Source organism: Macaca nemestrina, chromosome 11, assembly GCF_043159975.1.
Source record: "Macaca nemestrina isolate mMacNem1 chromosome 11, mMacNem.hap1, whole genome shotgun sequence".
Lineage (NCBI taxonomy): Eukaryota > Metazoa > Chordata > Mammalia > Primates > Cercopithecidae > Macaca > Macaca nemestrina.
The window spans coordinates 30,216,480-30,236,370 of NC_092135.1; positions in this window are offsets into that span (position 1 = coordinate 30,216,480).

Sequence of the window (19,891 nt, forward strand, 5' to 3'; positions counted from 1 at the left end):
AGCTTCTTTCTCTTTGTTATCGGAGGATTTTTCCTTTGGCCCTATAGTCTTCAAAGGGATCCGAAATATCTTTTCTCAGTTTCCACAGAAATATGGCTAGCAAAGAGATCCTCGAAATACACATGGAACTCTGTGAGATGAATTCACAGAACACTAAGCAGTTTCTCAGAAAGCTTCTTTCCAGATTTCATCTGACGATATTTCCTATTTCACCATAGCCCTCTATGGGCTTCCAAATATCACTTTGCCAATTCCACAAGAACTGTCTTAGCGAAAGGCTTCTTGACGGGAAAGCTGTAACTCTGTGAGATGATTTCACAGAACACAAAGAAGTTTCTCAGAAAGCTTCTTTCTCTTTGTTATCCGAGGATATTTCCTTAGGTACTATAGTCTTCAAAGGGATCCGAAATATCTGTTTTCAGATTCCACAGAAATAGAGCTAGCAAAGAGATCCTCGAAATACACATGGAACTCTGTGAGATGAATTAACAGAACACTAAGCAGTTTCTCAGAAAGCTTCTTTCCAGATTTCATCTGACGATATTTCCTTTTTCACCATAGCCCTCTATGGGCTTCCAAATATCACTTTGCCAATTCCACAAGAACTGTCTTAGCGAAAGGCTTCTTCAGGGGAAAGCTGTAACTCTGTGAGATGATTTCACAGAACACAAAGAAGTTTCTCAGAAAGCTTCTTTCTCTTTGTTATCGGAGGATTTTTCCTTTGGCCCTATAGTCTTCAAAGGGATCCGAAATATCTTTTCTCAGTTTCCACAGAAATAGGGCTAGCAAAGAGATCCTCGAAATACACATGTAACTCTGTGAGATGAATTAACAGAACACTAAGCAGTTTCTCAGAAAGCTTCTTTCCAGATTTCATCTGACGATATTTCCTATTTCACCATAGCCCTCTATGGGCTTCCAAATATCACTTTGCCAATTCCACAAGAACTGTCTTAGCGAAAGGCTTCTTCCGGGGAAAGCTGTAACTCTGTGAGATGATTTCACAGAACACAAAGAAGTTTCTCAGAAATCTTCTTTCTCTTTGTTATCCGAGGATATTTCCTTAGGCACTATAGTCTTCAAAGGGATCCGAAATATCTGTTTTCAGATTCCACAGAAATACGGCTAGCAAAGAGAACCTCGAAATACACATGGAACTCTGTGAGATGAATTAACAGAACACTAAGCAGTTTCTCAGAAAGCTTCTTTCCAGATTTCATCTGACGATATTTCCTTTTTCACCATAGCCCTCTATGGGCTTCCAAATATCACTTTGCCAATTCCACAAGAACTGTCTTAGCAAAAGGCTTCTTGAGGGGAAAGCTGTAACTCTGTGAGATGATTTCACAAACACAAAGAAGTTCCTCAGAAAGCTTCTTTCTCTTTGTTATCGGAGGATATTTCCTTTGGCCCTATAGTCTTCAAAGGGATCCGAAATATCTGTTCTAAGATTCCACAGAAATAGGGCTAGCAAAGAGATCCTCGAATTACACATGTAACTCTGTGAGATGAATTCACAGAACACTAAGCAGTTTCTCAGAAAGCTTCATTCCAGATTTTATCTGAGGATATTTCCTTTTTCACCATAGCCCTCTATCGGCTTCCAAATATCACTTTGCCAATTCCACAAGAACTGTCTTAGCGAAAGGCTTCTTGAGGGAAAAGCTGTAACTCTGTGAGATGATTTCACAGAACACAAAGAAGTTTCTCAGAAAGCTTCTTTCTCTTTGTTATCCGAGGATATTTACTTTGGCCCTATAGTCTTCAAAGGGATCCGAAATATCTGTTTTCAGATTCCACAGAAATAGGACTAGCAAAGAGATCCTCGAAATACACATGTAACTCTGTGGGATGAATTAACAGAACACTAAGCAGTTTCGCAGAAAGCTTCTTTACAGATTTCATCTGACGATATTTCCTTTTTCACCATAGCCCTCTATGGGCTTCCAAATATCACTTTGCCAATTCCACAAGAACTGTCTTAGCGAAAGGCTTCTTCAGGGGAAAGCTGTAACTCTGTGAGATGATTTCACAGAACACAAAGAAGTTTCTCAGAAAGCTTCTTTCTCTTTGTTATCGGAGGATATTTCCTTTGGCCCTATAGTCTTCAAAGGGATCCGAAATATTTGTTCTCAGATTCCACAGAAATAGGGCTAGCAAAGAGATCCTCGAAATACACATGTAACTCTGTGAGATGAATTCACAGAACACTAAGCAGTTTCTCAGAAAGCTTCTTTCCAGATTTCATCTGACGAGATTTCCTTTTTCACCATAGCCCTCTATCGGCTTCCAAATATCACTTTGCCAATTCCACAAGAACTGTCTTAGCGAAAGGCTTCTTGAGGGGAAAGCTGTAACTCTGTGAGATGATTTCACAGAACACAAAGAAGTTTCTCAGAAAGCTTCTTTCTCTTTGTTATCCGAGGATATTTCCTTTGGCCCTATACTCTTCAAAGGGATCCGTAATATCTGTTCTCAGATTCCACAGAAATAGGGCTAGCAAAGACATCTTCGAAATACACATGTAACTCTGTGAGATGAATTAACAGAACACTAAGCAGTTTCTCAGAAAGCTTCTTTCCAGATTTCATCTGACGATATTTCCTTTTTCACCATAGCCCTCTATGGGCTTCCAAATATCACTTTGCCAATTCCACAAGAACTGTCTTAGCGAAAGGCTTCTTCAGGGGAAAGCTGTAACTCTGTGAGATGATTTCACAGAACACAAAGAAGTTTCTCAGAAAGCTTCTTTCTCTTTGTTATCGGAGGATTTTTCCTTTGGCCCTATAGTCTTCAAAGGGATCCGAAATATCTTTTCTCAGTTTCCACAGAAATAGGGCTAGCAAAGAGATCCTCGAAATACACATGTAACTCTGTGGGATGAATTCACAGAACACTAAGCAGTTTCTCAGAAAGCTTCTTTCCAGATTTCATCTGACGATATTTCCTATTTCACCATAGCCCTCTATGGGCTTCCAAATATCACTTTGCCAATTCCACAAGAACTGTCTTAGCGAAAGGCTTCTTGAGGGGAAAGCTGTAACTCTGTGAGATGATTTCACAGAACACAAAGAAGTTTCTCAGAAAGCTTCTTTCTCTTTGTTATCCGAGGATATTTCCTTTGGCCCTATAGTCTTCAAAGGGATCCGAAATATCTGTTCTCCGATTCCACAGAAATAGGGCTAGCAAAGACATCCTCGAAATACACATGTAACTCTCTGAGATGAATTAACAGAACACTAAGCAGTTTCTCAGAAAGCTTCTTTCCAGATTTCATCTGACGATATTTCCTTTTTAACCATAGCCCTCTATGGGCTTCCAAATATCACTTTGCCAGTTCCACAAGAACTGTCTTAGCGAAAGGCTTCTTGAGGGGAAAGCTGTAACTCTGTGAGATGATTTCACAGAAAACAAAGAAGTTTCTCAGAAAGCTTCTTTCTCTTTGTTATCGGAGGATTTTTCCTTTGGCCCTATAGTCTTCAAAGGGATCCGAAATATCTGTTTTCAGATTCCACAGAAATAGGACTAGCAAAGAGATCCTCGAAATACACATGTAACTCTGTGGGATGAATTAACAGAACACTAAGCAGTTTCTCAGAAAGCTTCTTTCCAGATTTCATCTGACGATATTTCCTTTTTCACCATAGCCCTCTATGGGCTTCCAAATATCACTTTGCCAATTCCACAAGAACTGTCTTAGCGAAAGGCTTCTTGAGGGGAAAGCTGTAACTCTGTGAGATGATTTCACAGAATACAAAGAAGTTTCTCAGAAAGATTCTTTCTCTTTGTTATCGGAGGATTTTTCCTTTGGCCCTATAGTCTTCAAAGGGATCCGAAATATCTGTTCTCAGATTCCACAGAAATAGGGCTAGCAAAGAGATCCTCGAAATACACATGTAACTCTGTGAGATGAATTAACAGAACACTAAGCAGTTTCTCAGAAAGCTTCTTTCCAGATTTCATCTGAGGATATTTCCTTTTTCACCATAGCCCTCTATGGGCTTCCAAATATCACTTTGCCAATTCCACAAGAACTGTCTTAGCGAAAGGCTTCTTCAGGGGAAAGCTCTAACTCTGTGAGATGATTTCACAGAACACAAAGAAGTTTCTCAGAAAGCTTCTTTCTCTTTGTTATCCGAGGATATTTCCTTTGGCCCTATAGTCTTCAAAGGGATCCGAAATATCTGTTCTCAGATTCCACAGAAATAGGGCTAGCAAAGAGATCCTCGAAATACACATGTAACTCTGTGAGATGAATTAACAGAACACTAAGCAGTTTCTCAGAAAGCTTCTTTCCAGATTTCATCTGACGATATTTCCTTTTTCACCATAGCCCTCTATGGGCTTCCAAATATCACTTTGCCAATTCCACAAAAACTGTCTTAGCGAAAGGCTTCTTGAGGGGAAAGCTGTAACTCTGTGAGATGATTTCACAGAACACAAAAAAGTTTCTCAGAAAGCTTCTTTCTCTTTGTTATCGGAGGATATTTCCTTTGGCCCTATAGTCTTCAAAGGGATCCGAAATATCTGTTTTCAGATTCCACAGAAATAGGACTAGCAAAGAGAACCTCGAAGTACACATGTAACTCTGTGAGATGAATTAACAGAACACTAAGCAGTTTCGCAGAAAGCTTCTTTTCAGATTTCATCTGACGATATTTCCTTTTTCACCATAGCCCTCTATGGGGTTCCAAATATCACTTTGCCAATTCCACAAGAACTGTCTTAGCGAAAGGCTTCTTGAGGGGAAAGCTGTAACTCTGTGAGATGATTTCACAGAACACAAAGAAGTTTCTCAGAAAGCTTCTTTCTCTTTGTTATCGGAGGATTTTTCCTTTGGCCCTATAGTCTTCAAAGGGATCCGAAATATCTTTTCTCAGTTTCCACAGAAATATGGCTAGCAAAGAGATCCTCGAAATACACATGGAACTCTGTGAGATGAATTCACAGAACACTAAGCAGTTTCTCAGAAAGCTTCTTTCCAGATTTCATCTGACGATATTTCCTATTTCACCATAGCCCTCTATGGGCTTCCAAATATCACTTTGCCAATTCCACAAGAACTGTCTTAGCGAAAGGCTTCTTGACGGGAAAGCTGTAACTCTGTGAGATGATTTCACAGAACACAAAGAAGTTTCTCAGAAAGCTTCTTTCTCTTTGTTATCCGAGGATATTTCCTTAGGCACTATAGTCTTCAAAGGGATCCGAAATATCTGTTTTCAGATTCCACAGAAATAGAGCTAGCAAAGAGATCCTCGAAATACACATGGAACTCTATGAGATGAATTAACAGAACACTAAGCAGTTTCTCAGAAAGCTTCTTTCCAGATTTCATCTGACGATATTTCCTTTTTCACCATAGCCCTCTATGGGCTTCCAAATATCACTTTGCCAATTCCACAAGAACTGTCTTAGCGAAAGGCTTCTTCAGGGGAAAGCTGTAACTCTGTGAGATGATTTCACAGAACACAAAGAAGTTTCTCAGAAAGCTTCTTTCTCTTTGTTATCGGAGGATTTTTCCTTTGGCCCTATAGTCTTCAAAGGGATCCGAAATATCTTTTCTCAGTTTCCACAGAAATAGGGCTAGCAAAGAGATCCTCGAAATACACATGTAACTCTGTGAGATGAATTAACAGAACACTAAGCAGTTTCTCAGAAAGCTTCTTTCCAGATTTCATCTGACGATATTTCCTATTTCACCATAGCCCTCTATGGGCTTCCAAATATCACTTTGCCAATTCCACAAGAACTGTCTTAGCGAAAGGCTTCTTCCGGGGAAAGCTGTAACTCTGTGAGATGATTTCACAGAACACAAAGAAGTTTCTCAGAAAGCTTCTTTCTCTTTGTTATCGGAGGATATTTCCTTTGGCCCTATAGTCTTCAAAGGGATCCGAAATATTTGTTCTCACATTCCACAGAAATAGGGCTAGCAAAGAGATCCTCGAAATACACATGGAATTCTGTGAGATGAATTCACAGAACACTAAGCAGTTTCTCAGAAAGCTTCTTTCCAGATTTCATCTGACGATATTTCCTATTTCACCATAGCCCTCTATGGGCTTCCAAATATCACTTTGCCAATTCCACAAGAACTGTCTTAGCGAAAGGCTTCTTGAGGGGAAAGCTGTAACTCTGTGAGATGATTTCACAGAACACAAAGAAGTTTCTCAGAAAGCTTCTTTCTCTTTGTTATCGGAGGATATTTCCTTTAGCCCTATAGTCTTCAAAGGGATCCGAAATATCTGTTCTCAGATTCCACAGAAATAGGGCTAGCAAAGAGATCCTCGAAATACACATGTAACTCTGTGAGATGAATTAACAGAACACTAAGCAGTTTCTCAGAAAGCTTCTTTCCAGATTTCATCTGACGATATTTCCTTTTTCACCATAGCCCTCTATGGGCTTCCAAATATCACTTTGCCTATTCCACAAGAACTGTCTTAGCGAAAGGCTTCTTGAGGGGAAAGCTGTAACTCTGTGAGATGATTTCACAGAACACAAAGAAGTTTCTCAGAAAGCTTCTTTCTCTTTGTTATCGGAGGATATTTCCTTTGGCCCTATAGTCTTCAAAGGGATTCGAAATATCTGTTCTCAGATTCCACAGAAATAGAGCTAGCAAAGAGATCCTCGAAATACACATGGAACTCTGTGAGATGAATTAACAGAACACTAAGCAGTTTCTCAGAAAGCTTCTTTCCAGATTTCATCTGACGATATTTCCTTTTTCACCATAGCCCTCTATGGGCTTCCAAATATCACTTTGCCAATTCCACAAGAACTGTCTTAGCGAAAGGCTTCTTGAGGGGAAAGCTTTAACTCTGAGAGATGATTTCACAGAACACAAAGAAGTTTCTCAGAAAGCTTCTTTCTCTTTGTTATCGGAGGATATTTCCTTTGGCCCTATAGTCTTCAAAGGGATCCGAAATATCTGTTCTCAGATTCCGCAGAAATAGGGCTAGCAAAGAGATCCTCGAAATACACATGTAACTCTGTGAGATGAATTAACAGAACACTAAGCAGTTTCTCAGAAAGCTTCTTTCCAGATTTCATCTGAGGATATTTCCTTTTTCACCATAGCCCTCTATGGGCTTCCAAATATCACTTTGCCAATTCCACAAGAACTGTCTTAGCGAAAGGCTTCTTGAGGGGAAAGCTGTAACTCTGTGAGATGATTTCACAGAACACAAAGAAGTTTCTCAGAAAGCTTCTTTCTCTTTGTTATCCGAGGATATTTCCTTTGGCCCTATAGTCTTCAAAGGGATCCGAAATATCTGTTCTCAGATTCCACAGAAATAGGGCTAGCAAAGACATCCTCGAAATACACATGTAACTCTCTGAGATGAATTAACAGAACACTAAGCAGTTTCTCAGAAAGCTTCTTTCCAGATTTCATCTGACGATATTTCCTTTATCACCATAGCCCTCTATGGGCTTCCAAATATCACTTTGCCAATTCCACAAGAACTGTCATAGCGAAAGGCTTCTTGAGCGGAAAGCTGTAACTCTGTGAGATGATTTCACAGAACACAAAGAAGTTTCTCAGAAAGCTTCTTTCTCTTTGTTATCGGAGGATTTTTCCTTTGGCCCTATAGTCTTCAAAGGGATCCGAAATATCTGTTCTCAGTTTCCACAGAAATAGGGCTAGCAAAGAGATCCTCGAAATACACATGTAACTCTGTGAGATGAATTCACAGAACACTAAGCAGTTTCTCAGAAAGCTTCTTTCCAGATTTCATCTGAGGATATTTCCTTTTTCACCATTGCCCTCTATGGGCTTCCAAATATCACTTTGCCAATTCCACAAGAACTGTCTTAGCGAAAGGCTTCTTGAGGGGAAAGCTGTAACTCTGTGAGATGATTTCACAGAACACAAAGAAGTTTCTCAGAAAGCTTCTTTCTCTTTGTTATCCGAGGATATTTCCTTTGGCCCTATAGTCTTCAAAGGGATCCGAAATATCTGTTTTCAGATTCCACAGAAATAGGACTAGCAAAGAGATCCTCGAAATACACATGTAACTCTGTGAGATGAATTAACAGAACACTGAGCAGTTTCGCAGAAAGCTTCTTTCCAGATTTCATCTGACGATATTTCCTTTTTCACCATAGCCCTCTATGGGCTTCCAAATATCACTTTGCCAATTCCACAAGAACTGTCTTAGCGAAAGGCTTCTTCAGGGGAAAGCTGTAACTCTGTGAGATGATTTCACAGAACACAAAGAAGTTTCTCAGAAAGCTTCTTTCTCTTTGTTATCCGAGGATATTTCCTTTGGCCCTAAAGTCTTCAAAGGGATCCGAAATATCTGTTCTCAGATTCCACAGAAATAGGGCTAGCAAAGAGATCCTCGAAATACACATGTAACTCTGTGAGATGAATTAACAGAACACTAAGCAGTTTCTCAGAAAGCTTCTTTCCAGATTTCATCTGAGGATATTTCCTTTTTCACCATAGCCCTCTATGGGCTTCCAAATATCACTTTGCCAATTCCACAAGAACTGTCTTAGCGAAAGGCTTCTTCAGGGGAAAGCTGTAACTCTGTGAGATGATTTCACAGAACACAAAGAAGTTTCTCAGAAAGCTTCTTTCTCTTTGTTATCGGAGGATTTTTCCTTTGGCCCTATAGTCTTCAAAGGGATCCGAAATCTTTTCTCAGTTTCCACAGAAATAGGGCTAGCAAAGAGATCCTCGAAATACACATGTAACTCTATGAGATGAATTCACAGAACACTAAGCAGTTTCTCAGAAAGCTTCTTTCCAGATTTCATCTGACGATATTTCCTATTTCACCATAGCCCTCTAGGGGCTTCCAAATATCACTTTGCCAATTCCACAAGAACTGTCTTAGCGAAAGGCTTCTTGAGGGGAAAGCTGTAACTCTGTGAGATGATTTCACAGAACACAAAGAAGTTTCTCAGAAAGCTTCTTTCTCTTTGTTATCGGAGGATATTTCCTTTGGCCCTATAGTCTTCAAAGGGATCCGAAATATCTGTTCTCAGATTCCACAGAAATAGGGCTAGCAAAGAGATCCTCGAAATACACATGTAACTCTGTGAGATGAATTAACAGAACACTAAGCAGTTTCTCAGAAAGCTTCTTTCCAGATTTCATCTGACGATATTTCCTTTTTCACCATAGCCCTCTATGGGCTTCCAAATATCACTTTGCCTATTCCACAAGAACTGTCTTAGCGAAAGGCTTCTTGAGGGGAAAGCTGTAACTCTGTGAGATGATTTCACAGAACACAAAGAAGTTTCTCAGAAAGCTTCTTTCTCTTTGTTATCCTAGGATATTTCCTTTGGTCCTATAGTCTTCAAAGGGATCCGAAATATCTGTTCTCAGATTCCACAGAAATAGGGCTAGCAAAGAGATCCTCGAAATGCACATGTAACTCTGTGAGATGAATTAACAGAACACTAAGCAGTTTCTCAGAAAGCTTCTTTCCAGATTTCATCTGACGATATTTCCTTTTTCACCATAGCCCTCTATGGGCTTCCAAATATCACTTTGCCAATTCCACAAGAACTGTCTTAGCGAAAGCCTTCTTCAGGGGAAAGCTGTAACTCTGTGAGATGATTTCACAGAACACAAAGAAGTTTCTCAGAAAGCTTCTTTCTCTTTGTTATCGGAGGATTTTTCCTTTGGCCCTATAGTCTTCAAAGGGATCCGAAATATCTTTTCTCAGTTTCCACAGAAATAGGGCTAGCAAAGAGATCCTCGAAATACACATGTAACTCTGTGAGATGAATTCACAGAACACTAAGCAGTTTCTCAGAAAGCTTCTTTCCAGATTTCATCTGACGATATTTTCTATTTCACCATAGCCCTCTATAGGCTTCCAAATATCACTTTGCCAATTCCACAAGAACTGTCTTAGCGAAAGGCTTCTTGAGGGGAAAGTTGTATCTCTGTGAGATGATTTCACAGAACACAAAGAAGTTTCTCAGAAAGCTTCTTTCTCTTTGTTATCGGAGGATTTTTCCTTTGGCCCTATAGTCTTCAAAGGGATCCGAAATATCTTTTCTCAGTTTCCACAGAAATATGGCTAGCAAAGAGACCCTCGAAATACACATGGAACTCTGTGAGATGAATTCACAGAACACTAAGCAGTTTCTCAGAAAGCTTCTTTCCAGATTTCATCTGACGATATTTCCTATTTCACCATAGCCCTCTATGGGCTTCCAAATATCACTTTGCCAATTCCACAAGAACTGTCTTAGCGAAAGGCTTCTTGACCGGAAAGCTGTAACTCTGTGAGATGATTTCACAGAACACAAAGAAGTTTCTCAGAAAGCTTCTTTCTCTTTGTTATCCGAGGATATTTCCTTAGGCACTATAGTCTTCAAAGGGATCCGAAATATCTGTTTTCAGATTCCACAGAAATAGAGCTAGCAAAGAGATCCGCGAAATACACATGGAACTCTGTGAGATGAATTAACAGAACACTAAGCAGTTTCTCAGAAAGCTTCTTTCCAGATTTCATCTGACGATATTTCCTTTTTCACCATAGCCCTCTATGGGCTTCCAAATATCACTTTGCCAATTCCACAAGAACTGTCTTAGCGAAAGGCTTCTTGAGGGGAAAGCTGTAACTCTGTGAGATGATTTCACAGAACACAAAGAAGTTTCTCAGAAAGCTTCTTTCTCTTTGTTATCGGAGGATTTTTCCTTTGGCCCTATAGTCTTCAAAGGGATCCGAAATATCTTTTCTCAGTTTCCACAGAAATAGGGCTAGCAAAGAGATCCTCGAAATACACATGTAACTCTGTGAGATGAATTAACAGAACACTAAGCAGTTTCTCAGAAAGCTTCTTTCCAGATTTCATCTGACGATATTTCCTATTTCACCATAGCCCTCTATGGGCTTCCAAATATCACTTTGCCAATTCCACAAGAACTGTCTTAGCGAAAGGCTTCTTGAGGGGAAAGCTGTAACTCTGTGAGATGATTTCACAGAACACAAAGAAGTTTCTCAGAAAGCTTCTTTCTCTTTGTTATCGGAGGATATTTCCTTTGGCCCTATAGTCTTCAAAGGGATCCGAAATATTTGTTCTCACATTCCACAGAAATAGGGCTAGCAAAGAGATCCTCGAAATACACATGGAATTCTGTGAGATGAATTCACAGAACACTAAGCAGTTTCTCAGAAAGCTTCTTTCCAGATTTCATCTGACGATATTTCCTATTTCACCATAGCCCTCTATGGGCTTCCAAATATCACTTTGCCAATTCCACAAGAACTGTCTTAGCGAAAGGCTTCTTGAGGGGAAAGCTGTAACTCTGTGAGATGATTTCACAGAACACAAAGAAGTTTCTCAGAAAGCTTCTTTCTCTTTGTTATCGGAGGATATTTCCTTTAGCCCTATAGTCTTCAAAGGGATCCGAAATATCTGTTCTCAGATTCCACAGAAATAGGGCTAGCAAAGAGATCCTCGAAATACACATGAAACTCTGTGAGATGAATTAACAGAACACTAAGCAGTTTCTCAGAAAGCTTCTTTCCAGATTTCATCTGACGATATTTCCTTTTTCACCATAGCCCTCTATGGGCTTCCAAATATCACTTTGCCTATTCCACAAGAACTGTCTTAGCGAAAGGCTTCTTGAGGGGAAAGCTGTAACTCTGTGAGATGATTTCACAGAACACAAAGAAGTTTTTCAGAAAGCTTCTTTCTCTTTGTTATCGGAGGATATTTCCTTTGGCCCTATAGTCTTCAAAGGGATTCGAAATATCTGTTCTCAGATTCCACAGAAATAGAGCTAGCAAAGAGATCCTCGAAATACACATGGAACTCTGTGAGATGAATTAACAGAACACTAAGCAGTTTCTCAGAAAGCTTCTTTCCAGATTTCATCTGACGATATTTCCTTTTTCACCATAGCCCTCTATGGGCTTCCAAATATCACTTTGCCAATTCCACAAGAACTGTCTTAGCGAAAGGCTTCTTGAGGGGAAAGCTTTAACTCTGAGAGATGATTTCACAGAACACAAAGAAGTTTCTCAGAAAGCTTCTTTCTCTTTGTTATCGGAGGATATTTCCTTTGGCCCTATAGTCTTCAAAGGGATCCGAAATATCTGTTCTCAGATTCCGCAGAAATAGGGCTAGCAAAGAGATCCTCGAAATACACATGTAACTCTGTGAGATGAATTAACAGAACACTAAGCAGTTTCTCAGAAAGCTTCTTTCCAGATTTCATCTGAGGATATTTCCTTTTTCACCATAGCCCTCTATGGGCTTCCAAATATCACTTTGCCAATTCCACAAGAACTGTCTTAGCGAAAGGCTTCTTGAGGGGAAAGCTGTAACTCTGTGAGATGATTTCACAGAACACAAAGAAGTTTCTCAGAAAGCTTCTTTCTCTTTGTTATCCGAGGATATTTCCTTTGGCCCTATAGTCTTCAAAGGGATCCGAAATATCTGTTCTCAGATTCCACAGAAATAGGGCTAGCAAAGACATCCTCGAAATACACATGTAACTCTCTGAGATGAATTAACAGAACACTAAGCAGTTTCTCAGAAAGCTTCTTTCCAGATTTCATCTGACGATATTTCCTTTATCACCATAGCCCTCTATGGGCTTCCAAATATCACTTTGCCAATTCCACAAGAACTGTCTTAGCGAAAGGCTTCTTGAGCGGAAAGCTGTAACTCTGTGAGATGATTTCACAGAACACAAAGAAGTTTCTCAGAAAGCTTCTTTCTCTTTGTTATCGGAGGATTTTTCCTTTGGCCCTATAGTCTTCAAAGGGATCCGAAATATCTGTTCTCAGTTTCCACAGAAATAGGGCTAGCAAAGAGATCCTCGAAATACACATGTAACTCTGTGAGATGAATTCACAGAACACTAAGCAGTTTCTCAGAAAGCTTCTTTCCAGATTTCATCTGAGGATATTTCCTTTTTCACCATTGCCCTCTATGGGCTTCCAAATATCACTTTGCCAATTCCACAAGAACTGTCTTAGCGAAAGGCTTCTTGAGGGGAAAGCTGTAACTCTGTGAGATGATTTCACAGAACACAAAGAAGTTTCTCAGAAAGCTTCTTTCTCTTTGTTATCCGAGGATATTTCCTTTGGCCCTATAGTCTTCAAAGGGATCCGAAATATCTGTTTTCAGATTCCACAGAAATAGGACTAGCAAAGAGATCCTCGAAATACACATGTAACTCTGTGAGATGAATTAACAGAACACTGAGCAGTTTCGCAGAAAGCTTCTTTCCAGATTTCATCTGACGATATTTCCTTTTTCACCATAGCCCTCTATGGGCTTCCAAATATCACTTTGCCAATTCCACAAGAACTGTCTTAGCGAAAGGCTTCTTCAGGGGAAAGCTGTAACTCTGTGAGATGATTTCACAGAACACAAAGAAGTTTCTCAGAAAGCTTCTTTCTCTTTGTTATCCGAGGATATTTCCTTTGGCCCTAAAGTCTTCAAAGGGATCCGAAATATCTGTTCTCAGATTCCACAGAAATAGGGCTAGCAAAGAGATCCTCGAAATACACATGTAACTCTGTGAGATGAATTAACAGAACACTAAGCAGTTTCTCAGAAAGCTTCTTTCCAGATTTCATCTGACGATATTTCCTTTTTCACCATAGCCCTCTATGGGCTTCCAAATATCACTTTGCCAATTCCACAAGAACTGTCTTAGCGAAAGCCTTCTTCAGGGGAAAGCTGTAACTCTGTGAGATGATTTCACAGAACACAAAGAAGTTTCTCAGAAAGCTTCTTTCTCTTTGTTATCGGAGGATTTTTCCTTTGGCCCTATAGTCTTCAAAGGGATCCGAAATATCTTTTCTCAGTTTCCACAGAAATAGGGCTAGCAAAGAGATCCTCGAAATACACATGTAACTCTGTGAGATGAATTCACAGAACACTAAGCAGTTTCTCAGAAAGCTTCTTTCCAGATTTCATCTGACGATATTTTCTATTTCACCATAGCCCTCTATAGGCTTCCAAATATCACTTTGCCAATTCCACAAGAACTGTCTTAGCGAAAGGCTTCTTGACGGGAAAGCTGTAACTCTGTGAGATGATTTCACAGAACACAAAGAAGTTTCTCAGAAAGCTTCTTTCTCTTTGTTATCCAAGGATATTTCCTTAGGCACTATAGTCTTCAAAGGGATCCGAAATATCTGTTTTCAGATTCCACAGAAATAGGGCTAGCAAAGAGATCCTCGAAATACACATGTAACTCTGTGAGATGAATTCACAGAACACTAAGCAGTTTCGCAGAAAGCTTCTTTCCAGATTTCATCTGACGATATTTCCTTTTTCACCATAGCCCTCTATGGGCTTCCAAATATCACTTTGCCTATTCCACAAGAACTGTCTTAGCGAAAGGCTTCTTGAGGGGAAAGCTGTAACTCTGTGAGATGATTTCACAGAACACAAAGAAGTTTCTCAGAAAGCTTCTTTCTCTTTGTTATCGGAGGATTTTTCCTTTGGCCCTATAGTCTTCAAAGGGATCCGAAATATCTGTTCTCAGATTCCACAGAAATAGAGCTAGCAAAGAGATCCTCGAAATACACATGTAACTCTGTGAGATGAATTAACAGAACACTAAGCAGTTTCTCAGAAAGCTTCTTTCCAGATTTCATCTGACGATATTTCCTTTTTCACCATAGCCCTCTATGGGCTTCCAAATATCACTTTGCCAATTCCACAAGAAGTGTCTTAGCGAAAGGCTTCTTGAGGGGAAAGCTGTAACTCTGAGAGATGATTTCACAGAACACAAAGAAGTTTCTCAGAAAGCTTCTTTCTCTTTGTTATCGGAGGATATTTCCTTTGGCCCTATAGTCTTCAAAGGGATCCGAAATATCTGTTCTCAGATTCCGCAGAAATAGGGCTAGCAAAGAGATCCTCGAAATACACATGTAACTCTGTGAGATGAATTAGCAGAACACTAAGCAGTTTCTCAGAAAGCTTCTTTCCAGATTTCATCGGAGGATATTTCCTTTTTCACCATAGCCCTCTATGGGCTTCCAAATATCACTTTGCCAATTCCACAAGAACTGTCTTAGCGAAAGGCTTCTTGAGGGGAAAGTTGTATCTCTGTGAGATGATTTCACAGAACACAAAGAAGTTTCTCAGAAAGCTTCTTTCTCTTTGTTATCGGAGGATTTTTCCTTTGGCCCTATAGTCTTCAAAGGGATCCGAAATATCTTTTCTCAGTTTCCACAGAAATATGGCTAGCAAAGAGACCCTCGAAATACACATGGAACTCTGTGAGATGAATTCACAGAACACTAAGCAGTTTCTCAGAAAGCTTCTTTCCAGATTTCATCTGACGATATTTCCTATTTCACCATAGCCCTCTATGGGCTTCCAAATATCACTTTGCCAATTCCACAAGAACTGTCTTAGCGAAAGGCTTCTTGAGGGGAAAGCTGTAACTCTGTGAGATGATTTCACAGAACACAAAGAAGTTTCTCAGAAAGCTTCTTTCTCTTTGTTATCCGAGGATATTTCCTTAGGCACTATAGTCTTCAAAGGGATCCGAAATATCTGTTTTCAGATTCCACAGAAATAGAGCTAGCAAAGAGATCCGCGAAATACACATGGAACTCTGTGAGATGAATTAACAGAACACTAAGCAGTTTCTCAGAAAGCTTCTTTCCAGATTTCATCTGACGATATTTCCTTTTTCACCATAGCCCTCTATGGGCTTCCAAATATCACTTTGCCAATTCCACAAGAACTGTCTTAGCGAAAGGCTTCTTGAGGGGAAAGCTGTAACTCTGTGAGATGATTTCACAGAACACAAAGAAGTTTCTCAGAAAGCTTCTTTCTCTTTGTTATCGGAGGATTTTTCCTTTGGCCCTATAGTCTTCAAAGGGATCCGAAATATCTTTTCTCAGTTTCCACAGAAATAGGGCTAGCAAAGAGATCCTCGAAATACACATGTAACTCTGTGAGATGAATTAACAGAACACTAAGCAGTTTCTCAGAAAGCTTCTTTCCAGATTTCATCTGACGATATTTCCTATTTCACCATAGCCCTCTATGGGCTTCCAAATATCACTTTGCCAATTCCACAAGAACTGTCTTAGCGAAAGGCTTCTTCCGGGGAAAGCTGTAACTCTGTGAGATGATTTCACAGAACACAAAGAAGTTTCTCAGAAAGCTTCTTTCTCTTTGTTATCGGAGGATATTTCCTTTGGCCCTATAGTCTTCAAAGGGATCCGAAATATTTGTTCTCACATTCCACAGAAATAGGGCTAGCAAAGAGATCCTCGAAATACACATGGAATTCTGTGAGATGAATTCACAGAACACTAAGCAGTTTCTCAGAAAGCTTCTTTCCAGATTTCATCTGACGATATTTCCTATTTCACCATAGCCCTCTATGGGCTTCCAAATATCACTTTGCCAATTCCACAAGAACTGTCTTAGCGAAAGGCTTCTTGAGGGGAAAGCTGTAACTCTGTGAGATGATTTCACAGAACACAAAGAAGTTTCTCAGAAAGCTTCTTTCTCTTTGTTATCGGAGGATATTTCCTTTAGCCCTATAGTCTTCAAAGGGATCCGAAATATCTGTTCTCAGATTCCACAGAAATAGGGCTAGCAAAGAGATCCTCGAAATACACATGAAACTCTGTGAGATGAATTAACAGAACACTAAGCAGTTTCTCAGAAAGCTTCTTTCCAGATTTCATCTGACGATATTTCCTTTTTCACCATAGCCCTCTATGGGCTTCCAAATATCACTTTGCCTATTCCACAAGAACTGTCTTAGCGAAAGGCTTCTTGAGGGGAAAGCTGTAACTCTGTGAGATGATTTCACAGAACACAAAGAAGTTTTTCAGAAAGCTTCTTTCTCTTTGTTATCGGAGGATATTTCCTTTGGCCCTATAGTCTTCAAAGGGATTCGAAATATCTGTTCTCAGATTCCACAGAAATAGAGCTAGCAAAGAGATCCTCGAAATACACATGGAACTCTGTGAGATGAATTAACAGAACACTAAGCAGTTTCTCAGAAAGCTTCTTTCCAGATTTCATCTGACGATATTTCCTTTTTCACCATAGCCCTCTATGGGCTTCCAAATATCACTTTGCCAATTCCACAAGAACTGTCTTAGCGAAAGGCTTCTTGAGGGGAAAGCTTTAACTCTGAGAGATGATTTCACAGAACACAAAGAAGTTTCTCAGAAAGCTTCTTTCTCTTTGTTATCGGAGGATATTTCCTTTGGCCCTATAGTCTTCAAAGGGATCCGAAATATCTGTTCTCAGATTCCGCAGAAATAGGGCTAGCAAAGAGATCCTCGAAATACACATGTAACTCTGTGAGATGAATTAACAGAACACTAAGCAGTTTCTCAGAAAGCTTCTTTCCAGATTTCATCTGAGGATATTTCCTTTTTCACCATAGCCCTCTATGGGCTTCCAAATATCACTTTGCCAATTCCACAAGAACTGTCTTAGCGAAAGGCTTCTTGAGGGGAAAGCTGTAACTCTGTGAGATGATTTCACAGAACACAAAGAAGTTTCTCAGAAAGCTTCTTTCTCTTTGTTATCCGAGGATATTTCCTTTGGCCCTATAGTCTTCAAAGGGATCCGAAATATCTGTTCTCAGATTCCACAGAAATAGGGCTAGCAAAGACATCCTCGAAATACACATGTAACTCTCTGAGATGAATTAACAGAACACTAAGCAGTTTCTCAGAAAGCTTCTTTCCAGATTTCATCTGACGATATTTCCTTTATCACCATAGCCCTCTATGGGCTTCCAAATATCACTTTGCCAATTCCACAAGAACTGTCATAGCGAAAGGCTTCTTGAGCGGAAAGCTGTAACTCTGTGAGATGATTTCACAGAACACAAAGAAGTTTCTCAGAAAGCTTCTTTCTCTTTGTTATCGGAGGATTTTTCCTTTGGCCCTATAGTCTTCAAAGGGATCCGAAATATCTGTTCTCAGTTTCCACAGAAATAGGGCTAGCAAAGAGATCCTCGAAATACACATGTAACTCTGTGAGATGAATTCACAGAACACTAAGCAGTTTCTCAGAAAGCTTCTTTCCAGATTTCATCTGAGGATATTTCCTTTTTCACCATTGCCCTCTATGGGCTTCCAAATATCACTTTGCCAATTCCACAAGAACTGTCTTAGCGAAAGGCTTCTTGAGGGGAAAGCTGTAACTCTGTGAGATGATTTCACAGAACACAAAGAAGTTTCTCAGAAAGCTTCTTTCTCTTTGTTATCCGAGGATATTTCCTTTGGCCCTATAGTCTTCAAAGGGATCCGAAATATCTGTTTTCAGATTCCACAGAAATAGGACTAGCAAAGAGATCCTCGAAATACACATGTAACTCTGTGAGATGAATTAACAGAACACTGAGCAGTTTCGCAGAAAGCTTCTTTCCAGATTTCATCTGACGATATTTCCTTTTTCACCATAGCCCTCTATGGGCTTCCAAATATCACTTTGCCAATTCCACAAGAACTGTCTTAGCGAAAGGCTTCTTCAGGGGAAAGCTGTAACTCTGTGAGATGATTTCACAGAACACAAAGAAGTTTCTCAGAAAGCTTCTTTCTCTTTGTTATCCGAGGATATTTCCTTTGGCCCTAAAGTCTTCAAAGGGATCCGAAATATCTGTTCTCAGATTCCACAGAAATAGGGCTAGCAAAGAGATCCTCGAAATACACATGTAACTCTGTGAGATGAATTAACAGAACACTAAGCAGTTTCTCAGAAAGCTTCTTTCCAGATTTCATCTGAGGATATTTCCTTTTTCACCATAGCCCTCTATGGGCTTCCAAATATCACTTTGCCAATTCCACAAGAACTGTCTTAGCGAAAGGCTTCTTCAGGGGAAAGCTGTAACTCTGTGAGATGATTTCACAGAACACAAAGAAGTTTCTCAGAAAGCTTCTTTCTCTTTGTTATCGGAGGATTTTTCCTTTGGCCCTATAGTCTTCAAAGGGATCCGAAATCTTTTCTCAGTTTCCACAGAAATAGGGCTAGCAAAGAGATCCTCGAAATACACATGTAACTCTATGAGATGAATTCACAGAACACTAAGCAGTTTCTCAGAAAGCTTCTTTCCAGATTTCATCTGACGATATTTCCTATTTCACCATAGCCCTCTAGGGGCTTCCAAATATCACTTTGCCAATTCCACAAGAACTGTCTTAGCGAAAGGCTTCTTGAGGGGAAAGCTGTAACTCTGTGAGATGATTTCACAGAACACAAAGAAGTTTCTCAGAAAGCTTCTTTCTCTTTGTTATCGGAGGATATTTCCTTTGGCCCTATAGTCTTCAAAGGGATCCGAAATATCTGTTCTCAGATTCCACAGAAATAGGGCTAGCAAAGAGATCCTCGAAATACACATGTAACTCTGTGAGATGAATTAACAGAACACTAAGCAGTTTCTCAGAAAGCTTCTTTCCAGATTTCATCTGACGATATTTCCTTTTTCACTATAGCCCTCTATGGGCTTCCAAATATCACTTTGCCTATTCCACAAGAACTGTCTTAGCGAAAGGCTTCTTGAGGGGAAAGCTGTAACTCTGTGAGATGATTTCACAGAACACAAAGAAGTTTCTCAGAAAGCTTCTTTCTCTTTGTTATCCTAGGATATTTCCTTTGGTCCTATAGTCTTCAAAGGGATCCGAAATATCTGTTCTCAGATTCCACAGAAATAGGGCTAGCAAAGAGATCCTCGAAATACACATGTAACTCTGTGAGATGAATTAACAGAACACTAAGCAGTTTCTCAGAAAGCTTCTTTCCAGATTTCATCTGACGATATTTCCTTTTTCACCATAGCCCTCTATGGGCTTCCAAATATCACTTTGCCAATTCCACAAGAACTGTCTTAGCGAAAGCCTTCTTCAGGGGAAAGCTGTAACTCTGTGAGATGATTTCACAGAACACAAAGAAGTTTCTCAGAAAG